Below are 23,982 nucleotides of genomic sequence, written 5' to 3' on the forward strand. Positions count from 1 at the left end.
TTCTCTTTGTGAGTTTGACTTTCCAATAAAAATAAATCTTGGGCCTGGCACATTGGCACAACTGACTAATCCTCCCCCTTCAAGTGCCGGCATCCTATAGGAGTGCCAGTTCTTGTCCCGGCTGCTCCAGTCCCCATCCAGTTCCCTGCTTGTGTCTTGGGAAAGTAGCAGAGGATGCTTCAAAGCCTTGGGACCCTGCACCTGCATGGGAGACCCAGAAGAAGCTGCTGGTTTCAGATTGGCTCAGCTATGGCCATTGTGGCCACTTGGGTAGTGAACCAGTGGGTGCCAGCTCTTTCTCTGTCTCTCTTTCTGTAAATCTGCCTTTCCAATAAAAATAAATAAATCTTTAAAAATAAATAAATAAATCTTAAAAAAAAAATGAAAATGAAAGAGTGAGGCCAGAAACCTTAGTTGGAGGTGGCAGCAGTTGAAGCAAGGTGGTGATTAAGGGGGATGGGTTGGTGTAGAAAACCCTTCAAATTCAGAGACTCTCCCTGCTAAAGTAGTAAGAAAAGCTTGGGAGTGGAGAGGTGAACAAGGCTTTGTGGGCTAACAGCCAGCTTCTTCCGTGGGCCCTTGGCAAGGCTGCTGAGAAAGAACAGGCTTTGCTGGATTTGGTATTCAACGAGTCAAGTGAGTATACTGAAAGTGGGGGTAAATGGAAGGAAACCATGCCATTTTTAAACTGGGGAAGTGGTTTACAAGAGGAGACAATCTGGTATGCAAGAGATGGGGACTCTGGAAACAGACTAGCAGGGTCCTTTAATGACTTGGCTGCTGGCTAGCTCTGTGATCCTGGACAAGTTACCCCCTGTGCCTCTTGTAGGAGGAAGGGATAATAATAGTAACCAGTACATAGTTGGATTCTGTTTTTAAAACTGGAGTTCGTATAACTGTGCCTAGTAAGAACTTTTTGTTTAGCTGCTGAGCTATTTCTGCATACCAAGCCATACATGCTGAGTCACACATTTTTGATGCTGGGGCTGGTGCGTTAAGCCTCCACCTGTGGTACCGGCATCCCATCTAGGCAGTGGTTTGAGTCCTGGCTGCTTCACTTTCTTTCCTGGCTGCTTCACTTTCTTTTCTTTCTTTCTTTTTTGATTAATTATATTTGTTTTTGGTGATAGTTGATGAGGGTGATAAGGGTCAAGGGCTACAGGCAGGTGGGTGAAATCACAAGTTCCACATTCTTTTTTTTTCCTTCCTGTATCTGGGGGAAGAAAGGGGAACAGAGTAGCCACACCTGGCTTCCCAAATGCCTCTGCATCCTAAGATGGAGGACAGCCACCCAATAACACCCCAGGGTCCCCAATGTGGGGCATGCTGTGAGGGTCCCGCTCAAGAGGTTTCGATAGTTCAGCAGTTCTGAATTACTGCCAATCTCGCCACTCCAAGCATGGCAAAAATCACTCCAGAATCCACTGGTTTACATAGTCCATCCTAGAATGTCTGTTGGCCCAGATTTTCACTGCCAACACTTGGCTGGGAGAATTGATCAACTTGTACTGTCCTCTGTCATGGTACCAGGTGTCCTCTGCAGGCTCCAATGTACTGCTCTATCCTCCATGTGCATCTGGATATGTTGTCTACTACTCCATCTGAGCCACTGAGGAGGCCCAGCTCTGACTCATGCACTCCATGGTCACACCATGGAACCTGCAATTCTCTCCATGGATGGGGTTCTGAGTCCAGCAATTCAGTAGGGGGATCCCCAAAGAAGCTTCATTTGAGGTGATCCCAGACCAGATTCTTGTGTGTGCTTGCCAATACAGGGTCTGGCACAGTTCGTTGCCCCAATCAGCTTATTCACATGCTGGTAGTTGCAATTGCTGGGTCAGTTCTGCCTCCAGCCTTGTCTTTTACACAAACCAATGGGTGTTGCAGCCCAGCCCAATCCTGCCCACCACACACTCGGCCCTCACACAAACCAGTGGGAGCTGCAGCCTAGTCAGAGCGACCCCCAACAACCCCCACCAGGCCTGCCACCTGTCCCAGTTCCTGCGCTTGTTAGTATGTACAGCAGACTGGTCCAGTCTGTCCCACTTCCCATTCAGTTCTCATACATGTCAATGGGCATTGAAGCCTAGTTCAACCCAACCAGTCCTATTATCCAGCTCACAAACATGCTGGCAGGTACCACTCTCTGTCTAGCCACACCTGCCTCAGTCCTGGTTCTCATGCTCACCAGTGGGAGTGACAACCCAAGTGGGAGGTGCCCTCTTTTTCCCTAATGGGCCCACTCCCACTCCCAGATCCTGCATTCTCCAGGTGGTTCTGCAGATTAATTTGACAGTATTAGCCCCCAGTGCCAGCATCTGCCAGCTGATGCTGCAGTAAAGCCCAACCAACCCACACCCACTCTGACTTATGCATGCACCAGTAGGAAGAGTCAGCTCACCCTGTCTTTCCCCTGATCCAGCTCACATGAGGCAAGAGGTATTGTAGCCCTGTCTGGTCTGGTCTGCTCCCATCCCAACTCATGCTCTGTAGTGGGAGTGGTCGTCCAGCATAGAGCAGCCCACCTCCCCTCTATCAGATTTACCCTCTCCCCACCTGGTCCCACATGTGCTGGTGGGTGTTGTGGCCCAATCTGGCATGGCCCACCTCATCTTGGCATTTGCCAGTGGGTGTTGTAGCCTGGCTGGGTCTGGCCCACCCCCAATTCCAGCTCATGTTGGTGAGGGCTATAGCCTAGCCTCGCCTAGCCCAGCTGGCTCCTAGTCCTGACCCTTGTGTGAACTGGCATTTGTTGCAACCAAACCTGGCCCGACCCACGCTCCATTCTGGTGCTTGGATTCACCAGTGGGTGATGTGAACTGGCCCTGCCTGGTTCTCCCCCAACCTGTAGCAAATATATGCCAATGGGTACCGCTCCCTGGCCTGGTCTGGGGTGCTCCTTATTGTGGTTCTTGTGTTCACCTGCAGGGACTGTGTCCCAACAGAGGAGTTTCCCAAGCTCCTCCATCAGAACCTTTCTCAATCAGATCTTGTACTAATCATTGGGTCTATGGGCCAACCCTACTTAGTCGGCCTGCTATCCTAGCAGGAACAGAGGCCTTTCCTGACTGGCCTTCAACGCATTCCGGTTTTTATTGTTGGATCTTACAGCTCAGCTAAGGCTGGTCCACATGCAGACACGGCTCATGCATGGCTCAGCAGCGACAGAAACCTATCCTATCCTATCCTATCCTATCCTATCCTATCCTATCCTATCCTATCCTATCCTATCCCTATCCTGGTTCTCATGAGCACCAGTGGGTGCTGCAGTCTAGCCAAGTGTTGCACACCCCAGACCCAGTCCACATTTGTGCTGAGGGACACTGCAACCATATCTAGACCAGAATACAACTCTCACTCTGGCCCCTGCACTCACCAGTGGGAACCCCAACCCAGAAAGGATGACCCCTAGTTCCCCAAACAGGCCTGTTCCCAGCTATAGATCTTGCACATGTCAGTGGTTGCTCTGACCCAGCTTGGCACAGTCCCTCACCCGTCATGACCCCTGCCTTTGGATGCTGTATCCTGGTCTGACCCAGTCTGCCCCATTCCCCACTCTCACTGGCGGATGCTGGAACCTGGCCCTATTCAGTCTGCTCGACAGGCTAGCCTGGAATGACCTGCACTCCAACCTGATTTCTGCACTTGCTGTGAGCTAAGGTTTGCTCAGTCCTTCCTGCCTCTTCTAAAACCAACCCACACATTTGGCAATAGTTGGAGCTACCTTGCTTAGCTTACCATGCCCCTAGACCTGAACCATGCGCTCACCAGTGAGAGTTATGACCCACTAGGGGAATTTTCCAAGTTCCCCCAGCTGACCCACTCCCAGACCCAGATCTCATACATGCCACTGGGTGTCAGGCCCTTGCCCGGCATAGCCTGCCCCTCCCTCTTGGCGTTGTATGAGTTGATGAATGTTGCGACCCGGCTTACTCTACTCCCTGTTTTAGGATGCACATGTGGGTGCTGCAGCCTGGATCTGCCCAGACTAATCTTGGTTCCTGTACCCGAGAGTGTTGGCAGGTTCCCTGCTCACACCTAGCTCAGCCCATCCCCATGCCAACTCTTGAGCTAACCAGTGGGACTGTTATTTTCACAGAGTTTGGCTCACATGTCCCCCACGTATTCTACCCTGAGACCTGATTCTTTTGTATGCTGACCAGTGTCATGGTCCTGCCTAATGTGACCCATGCCCTGTTCTGACATTCAGTCTGGTACTGAGATCTAGCCCTGCTAGACAGGCCCCATGCCCTAGCTTTTGCATGGACTGGCTTGTGGTGGTCAGCAATGTTCCATGTTAACAAGCCCTACTCAGGACCCCAATGTGGGCTGGTATACCAGTCTGATCCATACAGATCTTCCAGTCTCTTCCCTTCAAACTACCAGGTCTCAGTCCCCTTGCTTACCTGCAAGTACAGTGATCCTGTAGCTGGAGTCCCTCAAGACTCATTCCTTACCTACACACACAGTGGCCTTATCCATGGATGTCCCTAGGCAGTAATTCCATACTCCCAGACTCCAGAGCTTGCTGATGGGTAGCCAGCAGGTGAAGCTCAGCACTCTGGCCACTGGCAAGTCCTAGAGCTGGCTCTAGGTGGACTAGACAGTCTCTCAGAAGAAGGAACTTATGTGATAATACCAAGTCCAAAGTACTAGCATATAGCTTCCTATGGTTGGTCACTTGGCCTAATGGTTAACATCTATACACGAGTATAGATGCCCATGTACCTCACAGGAGACTCCTGGGTTCAAGTCCTGGTTCCACTCCCAATCCAAGCTTCCTGCTAATGTACATTCTGAGAGGTGGCAGGTGATGACTCAAGTGGTTGAGTCCCTGCTATGTACATGGGAGACCTGGATGGATTTCCTGCTTCTAGCTTCAGCCTGGCCCAGTCTCAGCTGTTGGGGGCATTTGGGTGGTGGACCAGTAGATGAGAATGTCTTCCCTGTCTATCAAATTAAAATCAAACATGGATCAGTGTGGTGGCTCAGTAGGCAAATCTTCCACACACAGCACTGATGTCTCATAGGGATGCTGGTTTTAGTTCCACTTCCCATCCAATTCCCTGCCTGTGATCTGGGAAAGCAGCAAAAGGATAGCCCAAGGTCTTGGGATCCTGCACCTGCGTGGCAGACCCAGAGGAAGTTCCTGGCTGTTGGCTTTGGATCGGCTCAGCTCCGGCCATTGTGGCCATTTGGGGAGTGAGCCAGCAGATGGAAGATCTGTCTCCTCTCCTTTCTGTGATGTTGACTTCCAAACAAAAGTAAGTCAATCTTTGAAGCAAAACAAAAACCAAACAGCTTCTTGTCTGTTTGCTGCACTGACTCTCAGACTGTGAAGATCTGGGATTAGATTATGGAAAGAGGAAAAAGTGGAAACTTTTGCTGTACATTCCTACATCTGTGTGAAAGCATTTAATTTAGGTTTTGTTTTGAATAACATTTGATTCTGAAGTCACATGATAACCTACTGTATTTGAGATTCTCGGTTCCCCTTACTGTAGAACCACAGTTTTGTCTTCAGAAACTGGCTGTAAGGAGAATGCTGTGATGCAAGACAGCAAAGTGCATGCTGGGGGTTTGCAGGTCACTGTACGTCTTGGAGAAATCTCTTTCACAGCCACAGAGTGAAATTCTGGATATTTTGGTTGAGGTATATTACCCCCTTGCACTTCCTTATTTTGTCAACGTCATTTATAGTGGTAAACTCCCTGTAAATCCGGCACCTGCAGCATTTCACAGAACACTGCACTATCCCAGGAAGACGGGATGCATGAAATCCTGGCCCCAAACTCCAGGAGTTAACAATTATGGGCAATTGCTCGCTGGTGGGCGTGGTTTAGAGCTTACTTGGCCACTGCCTGAGACACAGCTTCCAGGCCTGCATGAGATACTAACCTCTGACATGACTAGGAACTCAAGGGGAATACATGTGGAAAGTGACCGCTGACACAACCGGAAGGTCAAGGGAAATAGACGTGTCGTATAGCCAATTACAGTGTCTTTGGTGTGTGTGGGGGTGGGTTCTGCTGGAGGATGCCCTCCTTTATAAGCCGTAACCCGTGCATAATAAAGCACATATTCCTCGCCAGCCTGTCTCTGGTGGTTCTTGTGGCAGAAGAAAATTGTTTGCCTCACCCTTGGTGACCTTGGGGTCTGCTGACGGTTAAACTCCCAAAAACAATCTCACCAGACAGGCAACCAGCTAACAGCTAAGTAATTCTTGGAAAAAAAAATCCAATAAGCCCCCCACTTAAAATACTGTATTGGAACAGGCATCTGGCTTTGGAGCTTCTGAGTTTAATATCTTGCTCCGACACCCAATTTCAGCATCTACATCTAATGATATAGACTCTTGCAGGCAATGGTGATGGTTCAAACAATTGGGTCTCCACGACCCATATGGCAAATCTGGACTGGGTTCCTGGATCTAGTCTTAGCATCAGGGGGAAATCCCACATCAAAATATAATGCCTTGTCTGTATTCGCATCATGTCTGTCACAAAACATGTGGGGCTTTTCTACCTCAACAATTGATTCTCCAACTCTCCAGACACCAACCGGGCATCTTACAACTCAATCCTCTTCTGACCCTACTTCTCTGGGATCAGCACCAGGTCCCATAGGCCAAGGGCTGAGTCCTTTGGGACTGGCCCCACTTTAGATGGCAACACCAAGTCCAGCTCTCTATCTTAAGACTTTGTGTTAGAAACCAATATGTACTTTTAGATATATTTATTTTTAAGGTTTATTTATTTTCATTTGAAATGTAGATTTACAGAGAGAAAGGGAGACAGAAAGAGAAGGCCTTCCATCTGCTGGTTCACTCCTCAAATGGCACAACAGTCAGAGCTGAGCTGATCTGAAGCCAGGAGCCAGGAGCTTCCTCCGGATCTCCCACATAAATGCGCTCCCAGGCCACAAGTAGGGAGCTGGATCAGAAGTAGAGTAACCAGGACATGAACCAGTTCCCATATGGGATGCTGGAACCACAGGGTAGAGGATTAGCCTGTTGAGTCATGGCACTGGCCCTGATATGTGCTTTTAAATATGCTATGCAACCTCTCCAGGTAAAGTTACGGTTTTGGGCATCATCACTTCTCGGTCATTGTTACTTTTCTCAGTCTGTAAGTCCTATGAGCAAAGTAAAATGTGCAGAATTTATTTCATCTACTCCTGTATCAGAAAATGCGTGAAGATTTGGTGCTGGTGCAGTACAGTCTGTCTCTGTGCTGAATCTGAGTCTTCTAAGGATGCCAGCCATAGCATCCTGGAAGCTCTTTCCACTGCTACTCATTAGCATCCTTTCAACAAAATAGATCCCAGGAGACACTGCCCACTCAACAGCGCCATGGCAGAACCCCACATTTCACGCTTACAGTTCAGCCGATCTGCTTTTAGGAGTGAATGAAATCCTTTTGTGTGGATCGTCTCAGTAGCTCTCCATTTCTTTCTCTTGCCATTCATTTATTTAACGAACATCTTAATCAACACTTCCTAGTTACAGGCACGGTGCTAGGAGATAGAAATAAAGCGGGTGAATGAGACCTGATTCTTGCTGCAAAGAGCTCACAGATCATAGAAAGGCAACTAGCCTAGAGGGTGTCCTAGAGTGAATTACAAAACATCATTCAGGGTGGGTGTCTGCAGCAGGAATGGAGCTACTGCTAGGAACGCCTGCATCCCACAGTGCAGTGCTTGGGTTCAAGTCCAAGATTCACTGCTGATTCTAGCTCTCTGCTAACATGCACCCTGGGGAGCAGCAGGTGACTCAAGTTCCTGGATTCTTGAAAGATCCAGATTGAGCTCTGAGCTCCTGGCTTTGGCCTTAGCCCAGCCTTAGCTGTTGCAGGCATTTTGGCAGTAAACTAGCGGATGGAAGGTCCCCTTTGTCTCTTTTGCCACCTTTAAAATAAATAAGTAAAAACAGATAAATAAATTCTTTTAAAAAGAAAAATGTCATTTCTTCCTAATGGTGGAAATAACTCTGGCTCAGCAAAGGGACAAAAGATGTATTCAACCCCTTCTTGTTTGTTTGGCAAGGATCTTTGTATAGGACACGCACTGAGCAATCCTCAGTCCCAGCCTAGGTCCCAGATACGTAGGTGGCATGCTAGGATACAGTAGGTTGAGCACAGAGGAGACATGGCCAATTGCTTGATAGTGGGGAAAGCCCGGAGACATCTCGTGGCAGTGGTAACATGTGAGCTGGGGCTCAGAGACACTCATGCAGCCAAAAAGGAGGGAAGCGAAGGGCTGACTGAAAACCCCCAAAGCCACAGGGTTGTGAAACAGCATGGTTTTGGGAGTCATCAGGGATAGCCAAATGCCATCCCCAGCATGGAGGGATGAAGGTGGAAGGGGCAGCAGAGAGCGAGGCTAGAAGAGTGATGACCTGGAATGCTGACTGCAAGTCCTTCACCAGGCAATGCAGAATCTTGAACCCCACCCAGACATGCCGCGTAAGCACATTAGTCTGAATAGTGCTCCTTTACGTGAAAGCTGATGGGAACAAAGCTTTCTTAAAGCATATTCCGTCAGCGGTGCCAAAAGGTGTATTTCCCTCTATTGTGTCGCAAATCTGTTGGTGAATTTACCTCCAGTGTGTCTCAGTGATATTCACTGTGATTCCAGTGATGGTAAACTGAGGCACGAAGAATGTAACTTACCCGTGACAATCCGCAGACTGAAACAGACGGAGAAGAACGCAGACACTCTGATTTCCGTCTCCTTTTCTCTCTGTTGCTTTCTCAGCGTCCAGGCTTTGCTGAGCCTGAACATCCATGCAAAACACGGCACAGTTGCAGTGGACCAAAGGTGGAAGCAATGATCAAGAAGCTTGGTATCTGAAAATCACCCCGGGGGCAGCTGGGAAAAAAATTATAATAAAAACACAAACAAATATAAAATAGGTTCTAGGAGAAAATAAAGATAAATGTCACCTCCCCCCGCGCCCAGCTCCACTCTCACCCCCTCTGCCCATTCATCCATGCAACCCTTCAATTACCGTGTGTACCTTGAACACCTGTTATGTGTGAGACACTAATATCTGTATTTTTCTAGTAAATGTAGAGCATTCTTCTTAAAAAAAAAAAAGCTTATTCATTAATTTCAAAGCAAGGGAAAGAGAGAGAATTTCCCATTCGCTTGGCCACCATGGTCAGGGCTGGAGCAGACCAAAGGTGAGAACTTCACCCAAGTCTCCCATGTGGGTGGTCAAACACTTGGGGCCATCTTCCACTGCTGCCCCATGCCATCGGCAGGGAGCTGCATGGGAATTGGAACCGCTGGGATATGAACTGGTAGCCCTGTGAGGGGCCGGGTTTGGCAGGAAGCAGCTTAACCGGCTATGCCACAGCACTGGTTCCTTCCCCTCCCACCCCGCACTTTAAAAGGACAGTTCTTTCAGATCTCCCGAGACCTCCCAGCCACGCTCCCCTGTCGGAGCTCCCTCCTAGCGCCAGGTGGGGCAGTTCAAGCTGGAAGGCCCATGGGTTCTGCTCTACTCCACCCCCTGCATGTAAGTTTCCCTTCCTCTTTGTCTCCAAGGAAAATCCTAAGGCAGGAGGAGAAAAAAAAAAAAAAAAAAATCCAGGTTTCAGTGTGAAAGTAAGGGGCTGGCTCTGGCTTTCTGGTTTCGGGGGGTCCCTGAGGGCTGAACTCAGGTGTAACCCTAAAAACCACCAACACACTTTCTTCATGAGAAGATTTGGTTCAAAAAAGTCACTCAGAGGTGCACAGAAGGGACTTTTGAGGGACAGCAGTGAAAGAGAAATAACAGGGTTCCTCTCAAGGGCTTCTGGGAAATCGGCAGAGAAAAGTCGTGAGGTTCCATTGGGGTACCGATGACAGACATCGCCATCCCCAAACAGGAGTTCAAGGGAAAGGCATGGTGGTGTGTGCCTGGGCTCCAGGAATCAGTTTCCACGAGCAGGCTACCTGAACGTGAATTTGAATGCCTACCGGAAGTAGGTAACTCTGCTCACAGGCCCTTCCCCCTTCCACCTGCCAGTCTCTCGCTGGTATCTGATTCTCATGAGAGTGCCTGTGCAGGAACAGAGAGAAGAAAGGGAGGAGAAAAACACACAATAGGGAGGTTCAAGCCTCATGTTTAATCTTTGAGATGATAAAAAAAAGAACAATCTTACTGAGAACTATCCAGGATTCATGGAAAAGAAATATAATCCAGACTTCCAAATACATATCTTTTCAAAAATCTATTATTTCGGTGACTAAAGACTGCTTTCAGCAGGCCTGTGGGATGTTTAAGTAGCTCCTTCGTGTGTGTGTGTGTGTTTGTATGGAGAACTCAAAGAATTGTCCAAAATGGGAATTAAAATGCTGTGAGTCAGCATTGCGGTGCAGTGGGTTAAGCTACCGACTGCTGATGCTGGCGTCCCAAATGAGATCAAGTTCCAACAGCTGCACTGCTCATCCAGCTACCTGCTAGCGCACCACACAAAGTGCCTGGGCCTGTGCCACCCGCACGGGACATCCTGATGGAGTTTCAGGGTATTGGCTTCAGTTTAGCCAAGCCCCAGCTGCTACGGTTATTTCGGGTGTGAACCAGCAGTTAGAAGTTCTCTCTCGTTTTTTTTCCTCTGTCTCTCCCTCTCTGTCACTCTGCCCTTCAAACGAAAAGATAAGCTTATTTTGTTTCGAAGCCTTGAGATCCATGCCTACATATGCGGGTCATCAAAAAGTTCATGAAGAACGGGCATCATGAAAAAAAATGGAATGAATTGCACAGATCTTGTCCACAGATCTTTACAGCAGCCTCATCGAGAGAGGGAGCAAGAAGCAGTCATTTGTGAAGGTGAAGACCAGATGGAGGGGCAAGTGGCTCAGCTCAGCTTTGCAATACCTTTGCCTTTGCGAGCGCTCTCACCGCAGCGCGAGCAGGCTTGTCAGATCTGTGCAGTCTTGCCTAGCCTCAAGCTATTCCTGGTGCACTAAGGTGCCGGTACAAAAGCTTTTAGGTCATTGACCCTGATTATCAAATAGATTTAGGTTGCCCTTTTATTAATCAGAATACAGAAACTGGGAACTTCGCTGGGTCTTCCACATGGGTACAGGGCCTCAAGGATTTGAGTCATCCAATGCTGTTTCTTAAGCCATAAGCAGAGAGCTGGATCTTAACTGGAACAGCCGGGGTGCAAACTGGCACCACGTGGGATGCTGGCCCCTATGGGATTAACCTGCTAAGCCACCACACTGACCCCTTTTCCTCTTCCTTTTAAAACAAATTTTAATTTATTTATTTTTAAAGAACCTGATTTCGGATGGATAGTGGGGTATTCTACAAGTTTCAACTTTTATGCCCAGATATAGAAAACAATATATATTTGAGACCTCAGATTTATAGGACAGAACTTTAAAAAGTTCACAGGAAAAAAAAAAAAAAGGAAAAGCTTAAGTTTATTTTGGCGCAAAAAAATAAGTTGTAATTCATGCATTGTTTCCTAATGTACATTTTTCATGAACTTTTTCAAGACGGCACATATTAAGTATCCAGGCAAATATTTTGATTTCCCCAAACTCTAAGGGACTTCCCCCATCTACTGCCATCACTCAAAAGTTAGCTGGTTTTACCATGCTTTGACTGAAACCGTCTTTTACTACTTCTTTCCCTGTGCCGCAAGTGGCTAGGAACCTTGACCTTTTTGTTGTTTTGAGGTTAGTTTCCACTGGTAGCTGGTCATTTCTGTTTGAGTAAAGTAAGCATTTCTCTCAGCACAGTTTTTTTGGGGGGGGTGGTCCTAAGTGTGTTTTGCTTACATAACTCCCCAAGTACATGTTCCTTTATGGGATATTGCCAAGAACTTTGGTGCCTGTTAGGATACGTAGCTACCCACTTACCGGTCCATGGACCTCTGAAGATAGAAATCTCACCTTTTTTTTTCCCCATCAGTAAATTGAGGGGAAACCCCACTTATCTGGACAAGTTGTTGCCGGGGGCTAAGAAAAGTTATTCCTGCAGAAACCCTCACTCGGCATTCAGACCCTGCTTTCTCTTGAGTGAGGATGAACAGGAAAGAAGAAAGGCAAAGACAGGTAAGAAATGTCACTGCCTTGGGTTGGCCATTCATGTCTCACTGAAGTCCGTTCTTACAGGGCACTGCATTCTACCACGTGAAGTCACCAGGATGCTAACGACCCACGTCCTAGTATGCTGGAGCAAGCACAGACGCTTTTATTTTTATGTTTTGAAATGTTTATTTTTATTGGACAGGCAGGTTTAAAGAAAGGTGGAGAGACACAGGCTTTTCTGTCTGCTGATTCATACCCCTTATGGCCGCAATAGCTGAGCTGATCTGAAGCCAGGAGTTTCTTCAGGGTCTCTCATGTGGGTACAGTGTCCTAAGGCTTTGGGTCATCCTCTGCTGCTTTCCCAGGCCACAAGTAGGGAACTGGATGGGAAGTGGAGCAGCCAGTACACAAACGGGTGCCTATATGGGATGTCAGCACTTGCAGGTGGAGGATTAGCCAGTTGAGCCATCATGCCAACCTGAACTTAGATGCTTTGTGAGCACAATTCAAGCCATCAAAAAGATCATGCGTCACAGAAATGTTTGGATTTATCGAGCTTCCCGAGGGGTCAAAAATCTCAGAACCTCATTTTCTTGTGTAATTCCAGGGTCTCCCTGCCTCTGACTTTTCTTCCCCAAGGATTTCTGTGAATTCCCATGGAAGGCCTACCACCTACCTCCCACTTGGGGCCACAGGCATCGTTCATCTTGTAATCCTCCCAGAGATGGTAGAATAAGAAACATTTAACAGAATCTTATGGAAAGAAATGTGGTAATCAGGGAGAGATATAGCAAGACAGAAAAAAATATATATACATATCAAACTGGACTCTGCCAAACACCCCTACCTCAGGGGAAGGCCATTTCTGCTTGTCCTGTCCTTCTGCCACATGGACAAGGATCATCAGAGCCATGCCTGCTCTCCCCAGACCCCAAGGAAAATCACTTCTACTCACAGTAAAGATAATTTATCACACAATCACTTCCTTTGGATGGTGCTTGGTATGATAAAACATGAAGTGATAAGTAAAACCTTGTTTCTTGTCCTTGCTTAAAAAAATTAGTATTATTTTTATTATTTTATGACACAGTTTAATAGGTACTAGGGTCTCCCTTCCCTCTCCCCAACTCTCCTACCCTTCCCACTCACTGTTCCCCCCTCCAGTCTTACAATGGATGTTTTTGTGAATTTTCACAAGTTTGTCATGCTGCCACTGAGGTGTCTTCCAACAATGTAGATTATCAGCCGTATCGCTGAGTCCATCCTTGTACTGCACGCCTGAGGACATTCTTCTCTTTGTTCCCACCTATGAACATATTAATTTCCAGGACTCCCACATGGGTGCAGGGTTCCAAGGACTTGGGCCGTCCTCCACTGCTTTGCCAGGCCGTAAGCAGGGATCTGGATGGGAAGTGGGACAGCTGATACATGAACCTGGCACCCATATGGGATCCAGGCACTTGAAGGTGGAGGATTAATCTGTTGAGCCACGGTGCCTGCCCACACCCCTTCCTCTTACTAGAACTGTCCAAGATGACTTCTATTTAATTTGTAAAGGACCTCAAGAAAAGTAGAGAAGCCTCAGCAAAAATCATGGCACTTGGCTGAGAGGTGAACTTTGACTTCCCTGCAGTGCCTACAAGATTGTTTCCCCACTGACTGAACAAGACGGTTTGGGCCACCCTTCTCAGAGCCTGAAGGAGGAAGCATGATCACCAGGGCTGCTAGGGGCTGCACCTGCGCCAGCCGAGGCTGCTTTGCCCACTTTCGTCATCCCTTGAAGTCTGTTCTTAGGTAGGCTGCCACCTGCAGAACAGGTTGGAGAGGGGAACTTGTGATGTACCAGTGCCTTAGGGACAGGGTGGTGTTTTGCTGTTGCTCTGTCCCTGTTGCCTAGCACAGTACCTGGCACTAGGTGAATGGTTTTCCCTTCATGGCACTTTCCCAGGATGATTCTGTACCTGCCTCCCTAGAAATGGTCTTCCAAGTCCTGGTCCTCTGGGCTGGAAAAGGTAACAGCTACTAAACAACTTAAAGTTTCAAAAGAATCTGAAGTCAAAGAGATGTTCTCTCCAAAGTTGAGATAGAAAGTGGTAGGCACAGCATTTAAAACACTATTTAGGATCATTACATCCCATATCATAGAGCCTGGGTTGAGTCCCAGCTACCCTACGTCTCTGACCCAGCTTGCTGCTGATCTACCCTGGAAGGCAGGGGATGTTGGCCTAAGTGCCTAGGTTACTGCTCCCCAATGGGGGTCCCAGATGGAGCTTGTAGCTCCTGGTTCCAGCCTGGCCTAGTAGACTTTTGCAGGATCTTGGGGCAAAAACCAGTGGGTATAAGATCTCTCTGCTTTTCAAATAAGGACATTAAAAAAAAAAATTGAAAGAACAAAAAGGCAGAGATCTGGGTGAAGAGTGTGTGTGTGTGTGTGTGTGTGTGTGTGTGTGTCAGAGGAAGGACTAGGACCTCCCAGCATGGCTGCTAGCAGGTCCACAGTCAGTCACTTTGCCTCCAGAGACTGAGCCTGTTAGGAACTGATTCTTTGCAACAATACTACCTTATCAACTTGCGTTAAACCCAAGCCTAGAGTTTTACCCCAGCCTACTCCACTTCTGACATTGCCCAGCAGGTCAAAGGCGGATGTTTGTCATACTTTACAAGATTCTTACTCTGTGTCATCTCCTCATTTCATCTTTAGATACAAAGAAGGTTGAAAACAGGATGTTCAGTTAAAAAAAAAACAGCACAGAAGGATGAAATATTCAGGAAAGAATATAGGATGATATATTTCTCAAATGCAAATGACATTGGGAAATCTGACCCATTTTGATGACTCATTGACAAAAAGACTGAAGCATTTGTTCCAATCACAGGGACATGCTCTTCTATGGATATAACCGTGAGAATCAAATGGAAGATCCAAGACTTCTGGGTTTGGTACATTGTGGGATCAGGTACTTCACAGAAGGGTGGGGCTGTCAAGGAATTCATGAATCATTTCAGAAATTGATCAAACGGAGGCTCAGGGAAGTCAAGCAGGATGCAACTGGACGGGTTACACCCACTGTCTCAAGACCCCACACCCAAGCATCGCCCCGGCCTGCCCCTCCTGCAGACCCCTCAGCTATCTCTATAATCTAACAACAAAAAAACAGTGATGCCTGAAGAAGATGGTGTTTCCGGGACCCCTCTGTTGTGTCTGGACCTGTGTCACTTCTGATTGGCCAGTGCCACTCTGAGGAGGTGGTTGACTTTTTTTTTTGGTTATGGGATCTGTTTTCTTATCTCCTCTCTGCCCATCACCTGGTGTCTACTCTCTCGGCGCCTCTTCCCTCCCTCCCATGGGAATTCCCTAAGCACTCTGACCTCCTTTGGGTCTTGTGGGCTGCTCCCACTGATTAAATACTTGGGTGCAGGTGACTGCAGGCATGTCTGTAACTTGCCCTGTGTGTGATGTGGTGCCCAGCTCCAGATGAATCCCTCAAAGAGGAGCATATTGCACGCAGAATTCATATCCCTCCCAACAAAGCAGGATTAACGAAAGGTTCCACGTCCCAAGACCGGAAGTGACAGACCCTGGGAAACTTGGCAAACTACCTGCACTCACACAGTCCCCCCAAAACGGCATGGGCTGTTGGGATTGTCCAATGACTCCTCTCCTCTCTGCTGATCTGAAAATAGAGAGTTTGAACTTCTCGCCTGCACCCTTCCGGGAGATCCCGCCAGAGCCTGTTAGAACAGCATTTTCCCTCGCAGCTTTCAGGCGTGACAACCCACCAGCACACACGGCAGCTGCTCCTTCCTCCTCCTCTTTCTGTGAAACCTAGCTGTGTCTCCGAAAGACCCCAGCTGGCTCCCCCTGCTGTGACTTTCCTGCCCTTTGGAGGTGGGGGCGGGGCTCTTGAGGACAGCTGGGGCTGCTGCGTGCACCCCGCGTGCCCAGCCTGTGAGGCGCTGTGGGTAATGTCCCAGCCTGACGTGGAGGAAGGCGGGGTGCTGCGAGCCCAGCGCCTTTTCACACTTTCACTTGTCTTTCAGTTTCTCTTAAGAGGCTCCTGAAAAACCAAGGTGAAAGTTTGCACCTGCCAAACAAGAATTGTACTAATAATATTTTTGCAAAAATAAACAAACCAGGAACCCTAGGAAAGCAGCGTAGGGGACTGTCTGATTTTCTCTAGGTAGAAATTGAAATTCTCAAATTGCAAGATATTTTAAAAAATATTTCTTTTCTATTTTTATGAGAAAGATATACAGGGAGGAGGAGGGATACAGAAGATGGTTTTTTTCCGATGATTCACTCCCCAAAGGGCCACATCTACAGGAGCTGCGCTGAATCCAAAGCCAGGAGCCTGGAGCCTCTTCCGGATCTCCCACACTGGTGCAGGGTCCCAAGGCTTTGGGCTGTCCTCAACTGCTTTCCCAGGCCACAAGCAGGTTGCTGGATGGGAAGTGGAGCTGCCGGGATTTGAAATGGCGCCCATATGGGATCCAGGTGCATGCAAGGAAAGGACTCTAGCTGCTAGGCCACCGCACTGGGCCCTGAGCTTTTAGATGTCCTTCCTCAACTTTAAAAAATACATATTATTTGGAAAGGTAGATTCTCAGAGAAAAGAAGAGACAGAAAGATCTTCCATCCACTGGTTCACTTGCCAAACGGCCACAATGGCCGGAGCTGAGCTGATCATGAGCCAGGGGCCTTTTCCAGGTCTCCCACACAGGTGCAGGGGCCCAAGGACTTGTGCCATTCTCTGCTGCTTTCCCAGGCCATAAGCAGGGAACTGGATCAGAAGTGGAGCAGCTGGGAGATGAACTTGTGCCCATATGGGATGCCAGTACTTACAGTCAGAGGATTAGTCAATTGAGCCATCTTGCCACTCCACTTCCTCAACTTCTAACAGAAGAAATCTGTGGAGGAATTTCTTGGAAATTTTGTGAAGAAATAATAGAGACTCATGTTCCTGATAACACAGGTTGCCGGAAAAACGGTTATTTCTGAACACCATTGTGTTTCCAGGGCCAAAATCCAGGGCTCTGATTTCTATATGCTAGAGAAAATATGTGCAATGATATTTTACAAAAGTACAATAACAGGACTGTTGCAAAGGTGCAGCAGGTAAAGCCCCTAACCTGCAATGCTGGCATTCCCATATGGTCCTGATGTGAGTTCTGGCTGCACTGCTTCTGATCCAGCTCCCTGCTGGTGTGCTGGGGAAAGCAGCAGAGGATGGCCCACTGCTTAGGCTCCTGCCTGCGGGGTATCTGGGTGGAATCCCGGCTTCTGACTTGACCCTGGGCCAACCCTTGCCAATTGCAACCTTTCGGGGCTCAATCTCTCTTCTGTCCCTCCCACTTCATTTCTCCCTATCTCCGTAACACTGTCTTTCAAATACATACATATGTAAATATTTTAAAATATGATAATTATAACACATTTTATAGAGAAAAGGAGAAATTACATATGACTCCACCTCTAAGAAAAACCTATTGATATGTTGGTATACTTCCTTCTAACCTTTTTTTCTTATTCACTGTTTGCTGTTAAGTCCATATGGGATGCTGGTGCTTGCAGGCAGAAGATTAGTCAGTTGACTCATTACTTTGGCTCCATGGCAAATGTTTGTTTTCACTCATATATTTGCAAAAATTCTCCTCTCCCACCCTTTAAAAAAATTTTTTTTGGATTATTTCCTTAGACAATATTTACAGAAATAAAACTACTTTCAAAAACTTATCAGAATGGGGCCCGGCGGCGTGGCCTAGCGGCTAAAGTCCTCGCCTTGAAAGCCCCGGGATCCCATATGGGCGCCGGTTCTAATCCCGGCAGCCCCACTTCCCATCCAGCTCCCTGCTTGTGGCCTGGGAAAGCAGTCGAGGACGGCCCAATGCATTGGGACACTGCACCCGCGTGGGAGACCCGGAAGAGGTTCCAGGTTCCCGGCATCGGATCAGCGCGCACCGGCCTGTTGCGGCTCACTTGGGGAGTGAATCACTGGATGGAAGATCTTCCTCTCTGTCTCTCCTCCTCTTTGTATATCTGGCTGTAATAAAAATGAATAAATCTTTAAAAAAAAACTTATCAGAATGGTCTCTGATCTCTTGACAAATTCTCTCTCCAAAGAATGATATTGATTAATGGAATCAGTAACAAATTATCAATCTACCAACTTAGTAATATTTTATTTTCTGGAGTATTTACATTTTACAACTTAAAACAACCTTTGACACTATTCATTAAGAAGGTTTTAAGTCTGAACTTGTCTTAGATTACCTGGTAAATGGAACTTTTTTTTTTTTTTTTTTGGAAGGGGAATTGAGACACTGGGCAGTTGCTGATGAACCAGAGGTCGGAGTATATTCCACTTCCACTGCAACAAACAAAACGCTGGGTGTTTACCTACTTCTTTTGCACTCCCTGCAGCTGTTTTAACACAAGATCCTATTTTTACAGGACAGAAAACTAAACCTAAAAAGTGCTACTTTCTTTAATTTGCTTCTCCTAAGAGAAGCCTGAATGTTTTGAATATAGAGTTATGGTACAATTCCTTCTCCACCCAACCCCATCCCTTCACATCTCCCATTAAAGATTTTGTTTTTGTTGGATTCAGCTACCCAAAGTCAATTGTGATCCAAAAATGTTAGATGGAAAATTCCAGAAATAAACCATTTCCCTAAGCTTTAAATTATGGACTGTTCTGATGAGTACCAGGATATCCTGCCTATCCTGTGTTATCTCACTTGGGATATGAGTCATCCCTTTGTCCAGCATATCCATGAATTATGCACATGTGTTTGTTACCTAGTACCTATCTTCATTATCAGATGAATGGTGCAGGATCAGGGTTCGATACTGTTCCCACTTTCAAGCATCTACTAGGAGTTTTTGAAACATATTCTTTGTGGGTAAGAGAGTACTACCAGATGCATAAATTATGTTATGGGGGGGCAGATGAAATCTACTGTTCGCATACTTATAAAGTAACAGATTATTGTTGGCAAGGCAAAGTCTTATCTGAAAGGTCCAGAAAATGGATTCTGTCAGTAAGATCAACATCAGACTAAAAACAACAGAACAAAAGACTGGGTTGTGTTAACCGAAACCAAATTCCTTAAATGCTGTTCTATGATAAGAAATACTGAGGAAATCCAGTTAAAGTTTACTTCAGAGCATCCTATTCCTGTAGAACAGTGTATATGAGAAACGAAATTATATTTAGGCTTCTCAGTAATCTCAGGATAGGGTGAAGGTGGTGGTGTTGGCTGGCACAATAGTATTGGTTGGTGCCATGAAGCTGAAAGAATCTGGTGCTGTCAGCATCCTTGCAGAGACAGGTCTGACAGGTGGCAGGGTCTGTGGGTCAGCTGGAGGGCGACTCTTTACCACCACACATGCACTGGATATGGTAACAGGTTTTTCCCACATTGGCCAAGCTTAGCAAGACTCTAAGTACTGCTTTCACTCAGTTCCATAATATTTGTTAAACACTGTCTACATGCCAATTCTTGCCTTGGGTTCTGGCACTACAAAAATGAAAACAAAACAAAACAACACCCTAAAAGCTATTCCCACCACTAGGTACCTCATAGGCTGCTGGAGAAAAAAAAAACTTGCATTACCACCAACTGCAATGTGATGAGAGTGTGGCTGCATGACAGGTATAGAACATAGAACACTCCTATTTCCCAGTTCATTTTCCAAACACCTGAAATGGCTAACACTGGGCCAAGCCAAAGCTGGGAGTTGGGAACTCAATCCAGGTCTTCCACATGGGTGGCAGGTATTCAAGGACCTGAGCCATCACTACTGCCTCCCTGAGTCTGCACTGCCAGGTGGCTGGACTCAAATCCAAGCACTCCAGTACGTATGCAGGTATCTAACTGGTGTCTTCACGGCTATGCGTAATGTCTCCACTGGGCCCAAGCTGGTTTCCATGTAAAACAGACCTCAGTCCCTAGCTCATTGGATCATATCGTTTAAATGAAATGATACATGACAGGCTATTAGAACAACATCAGCATGAAAGTTGACAACAGTGACACTAAGGAAATCTCGTAATACCAGGGATATGACATGGCAACCTAATGTTTCAAGTCCAATACAAGAGAAAACACAGTTCAGACCCCTCTGAGTGCTAAAGCATTCATATCCCAAGTCAAGTAGAGAGTCTGTTATTAGAAAAGATAGGGTGACCAACTTTTAAAAATATTTATGTTTATTGGAAAGGAAGATTAGATTTATGAAGAGAAGGAGAGACAGAAAGATCTTCCATCTGCTGGTTCACTTCCATGGCTGGAGCTAAGCCAATCTGAAACCAAGAGCCAAGAGCTCCTCCCAGGTCTTCCACATGGGTGCAGGGTCCCAAGGTTTTGGGCCATCCTAAGCTGCTTCCCCAGGCCACAAACAGGGAGCTGGATGGGAAGTGGAGCAGCCAGAACACAAACTAACACCCATATAGGATGGCACGTTTGGAGGTGAAGGATTAGTCAGTAGAGTGAATGCGCCGGCACCAGAACTAAAATCTGTGACAATAAAGCATTTTTAAAGAAAAAAATGTAGCACATTTGAAGGGCATATGGATAGCAACATCAGTTTCAGGTTGAAGAATGGGTGGTCAGCCCAGTGGTGATGCGTGTCTACTCCCCCATCAGAGTACTGGGTATGAGTCCTGGCCCTGGCTCCTACCTCCAGCTTCCTACCAAATGCTGATGCTGACAGGTGGCCATGATGGTTCCTGTGACCCATGTGGGAGACAGGGATTGTGCACCTGGCTCCTGGACTTGACCCTGGCCCAGTCCAGAGGAGGAGATGTGACTTTTGGTTTGTCTCTCTGCCTCTCAACCAAATTAAAATTTTTTTATTATTTATTATTTTTAATTCATTAATTACATTGTATTATGTGACACAGTTTCATAGGTACTTGGGTTCTCCCCACCCCTCCCCTAACCCTCCCACCATGGTGGATTCCTCCACCTTGTTGCATAACCACAGCTCAAGTTCAGTTGAGATTCCCCCATTGCAAGCGTATACCAAACATAGAGTCCAGCATGTTATTGTCCAGTCAAGTTCAACAGCTTCTTAGGTATATCCTCTCTGGTCTGAAGACAGAGCCAGCAGAGTATCATCCCAGTCAATTGAAAGCTCCAACATACCATCAGCAAAAATTTACATCATTATGGAATTAATTGACATAGTAATGAGTAACCAATATGTTAAAAGTAAATGCGAGTTCCTAGCCACCTTCTGTGACCACCTCACTTACATTTCAATTTTAGTTTATACACAACATATAACATTCATAACATAACATGTTATACATAACATCATATCATCTTAAATTAAGGCAAACATGTGGTATTTAACCTTTTGGGATTGGCTCATTTCCCTTAGCATTATGGTTTCCAGTTTGGCCCGTTTGGCCACAAAGAACTGCTTTTTGTTTTTTTTAATAGCTGAGTAGTATTCCATGGAGTAGATGAACCATAGCTTTCTTATCCAATCCTCTGTTGATAGGCATTTTGGTTGCTTCCATATTTTTGCAATTACTGATTGTGCTGCTATGAGCATAGGAGTGCATGTTGGTTTCTCATAAAACAATTGTTCTGGATATATTCCTAGGAGTGCTATTGCTGGATCATACGGTATGTTGATTTTGAATTGTAAAAGCTGGTTAAACAATATGACTCAAAGCTTGAAGTGTCTTTATGCTGTGGATGCTGTAATTCCCCTTTTCGTTATCCATCCAAAGGAAATTAGATGTTAATTGATAGGTATTATCTGAACTTGCTTGATACAATGGGTAGAGTATGAAACTACAATTATGCAGTTTAAATAAGAAATATTTAATTAAAGGGAGTTTTCCACAATGTGTGGACTATCAAGGGATTATTGAATATCCCAGAACCAGCAAGAAGAGAGACAGGGTGAAAGAGACTTTAGTCCCCCAGGACGGAATATAAGGGTGAGGGAGAGCAGATTGGAAGCCCAAGGCAGACAGAGCCAGGCCGAGGTCTTTGGTTCAGTGTTCAGCCCCCAGTGTCTGCAGAGTGTGAGAGAGCCTGGAGCATGCATATACGCTTCTCTTGTCCCCTGGTTTCCTGCCAGGGTTCTCACTGGCTGACCCAGACAGAAGCCAGAGGACCAGGGAGCCCATTGACAGAGTCCACACGCCACCCTCCCAGGGATCAGAGCAGAGTGGTACGTGCTGGGCCGTGCAGGTGCAGCAGTCAGAGTGATTCTGGAAAGTGCTTGTCACTGAGCTGGCAGAAAAAATCAGCACTGAGAATAATCTTCATCGTTAGAGGAATGGTTCCGCAGCCGCAGAGGCTCAGCAGAATATTATGCAGCAATTAAGGATGATAATAGTTGGCACCATTGGTGAGTTTATGGCAGACAAAAGCATCTTTTAAAGATCAGAAAATGACATTATCCTTATAGCTATACTCACGTACAGAAATGTACGAGTAGTAAAAATGGACAGCAAAAAGTGAAAGTATCTATGCTCGGATGATGAGATCATAGGTGATTTTTGTTTGTTTTTTATTCTTTTTTCAATTCCTCAAACTCTCCCAAGTGCTATTTTTTACTCCCTTACTAAAAGGTACTTTTTAAAAAACAAAACAAAGCAAAAACACAACCGCAACTTAGAACTCATCTAGCTCTCTTACGATTGCCAGGATTCTCTTTTTAGCTGATCATATTAAGATTGTAAACAGTGAGAATAGTGAAGCCACTCTGCTGAACATCCAGTGGGTTTCAGAGCCTGTTCTGCAGGAAGCTGTCAGCTCACACAGGGCACTGTGGGAATGACCGAATTCCATCCTCTGCCTTCCAGGAGGCCAAGGGGAAGATTGGAAGAGGGACTCAAGTGCTCATGTTGCCAAACCGAGAAATCACTTTGAGAGAAGGGCAAAGATTGCATTGTTGGGCATCCCCAAAAGAGAGGTCAAATGGAGAAGATCAAAAAATAAGCATTTGGCTGGGCAGGTAACAGAAGGGTGGACAGGACTTTGCTCTGTGAGATTCCAGAAGGAGAGGTAGAGCTAGCTGGTGCAGGGGGTGGTAGAAGGCATCCCTGCGGGGCTTACGAGTACTTCGTTGGCATTGCTGGAGGCTGTGGCATGTATGGAAGATCCCTGAGGTATGAGACTCCATGTGATATTAACCTGGAAATTAGAGAGTCCAGCTCCCTACTCTCTTTAGGAAAAAAACTGCACACGGACGGGCTTGGTTATGTCCTGGGCACTGCATATTTGGCTGCTGCCTGCAACAAAGTTATCAGTGAAACTTGTATTTGTCAAGTCTTTGCTACCTGTCCCCTGTACCAAGCGCCTGATCACGAAGGTGCTCAGGACCCTTCTGACATGAGATAAGGACAGTGACGTTTGAGAAGCGGACTGACAGAGCCAGAGTTGAGGTGCTCATGCTCAACTGAGCTGGGGTTGGAATCACTTTTTTTGACCTGAACTCCACATGTGTCCTTCTAGTATTTCCTTGGAAAGAACAAAAGTAAAATTAACCTAGCAGGGACACTGCAGGGTGTGTCACTGATGGAGTCCCCACATCAAGTCCCATCTGGTAGAAGGCCTGGGCATGTGACTGCAATGCCTATAGGCTCCACCCCTTCCAGAGCAGGCTGCCTTGTGCAGGGACCATGCTAATGTTCTCTGATTCATTCCAACTTTACTATATGTGCTGCCACAGTGAGCACAAGCAGGCAGCTTTAATCCAGTTATTTATCCTTGCTGTGCCTCAGATCCCTTTTTATAATTATTATTTTCTGAAGACTTTTTTTTAAATTGAAAAGGCAGATTTTACAGATGGACAGAGAGAGAAATCTTCCATCCACTGGTTCACTCCTCAAATGGCTACAAATGACTGGAGCTGAGTCAATCTGAGGCTTGGAGCCAGGAGCTTCTTCTAGGTTTTCCTTGTAGCTGCATGGGCTCAAACTC

The 23,982-nt window shown here is 46.6% G+C and overlaps 1 non-coding gene across 1 annotated transcript; it reads right to left on the bottom strand.

The window, feature by feature from the left end:
• Nucleotides 1-23,630: 23,630 nt before the first annotated feature.
• On the bottom strand, nt 23,631-23,738 carry LOC118759998 (U6 spliceosomal RNA). The gene has a single exon (XR_004996518.1). It is a non-coding gene; the product is annotated as a U6 spliceosomal RNA (small nuclear RNA).
• Nucleotides 23,739-23,982: the final 244 nt, after the last annotated feature.

The sequence above is a fragment of the Ochotona princeps genome, chromosome 31 (genome assembly GCF_030435755.1).
Source record: "Ochotona princeps isolate mOchPri1 chromosome 31, mOchPri1.hap1, whole genome shotgun sequence".
NCBI classification, from domain to species: domain Eukaryota; kingdom Metazoa; phylum Chordata; class Mammalia; order Lagomorpha; family Ochotonidae; genus Ochotona; species Ochotona princeps.